We start from the raw sequence: 477 nt of genomic DNA on the forward strand, positions 1-477 counted from the left end.
ACAGTGTCCCTCAGCATTCACTCTCCATTCTCCTTACACACCCGCTCGCTCACACTCACTCACACTCACTCACTCACACTCACTGTGTGAGAGACCCCATTCAACACAGTGTCCCTCAGCATTCACTCTCCATTCTCCTTACACACCCGCTCACTCACACTCACTCACACTCACTCACTCACACTCACTCACTGTGTGAGAGACTCCATTCAACACAGTGTCCCTCAGCATTCACTCTCCATTCTCCTTACGCACCCGCTCGCTCACACTCACCCACACCCAGTCACTCACACTCACCCACACTCAATCACACTCACCCACACTCACTCACATTCACTCACACCCAGTCACACACTCACCCACACTCACTCACATTCACCCACACCCACTCACTCACGCTCACTCACACCCAGTCACTCACACTCACCCACACCCAGTCACTCACACTCACCCACACTCACTCACACTCACCCACAC

The 477-nt window shown here is 53.7% G+C and overlaps 1 protein-coding gene across 1 annotated transcript in view; it reads left to right on the forward strand.

Moving 5' to 3' along the window:
- The window catches only part of LOC125482392 (LIM and senescent cell antigen-like-containing domain protein 2), a 6,651-nt gene that overhangs the window by 1,779 nt on the left and 4,395 nt on the right, over positions 1 to 477 (forward strand). The window lies entirely within an intron of this gene.

Source organism: Rhincodon typus, unplaced genomic scaffold (assembly GCF_021869965.1).
Source record: "Rhincodon typus isolate 14 unplaced genomic scaffold, sRhiTyp1.1 hic_rhity00009733, whole genome shotgun sequence".
Lineage (NCBI taxonomy): Eukaryota > Metazoa > Chordata > Chondrichthyes > Orectolobiformes > Rhincodontidae > Rhincodon > Rhincodon typus.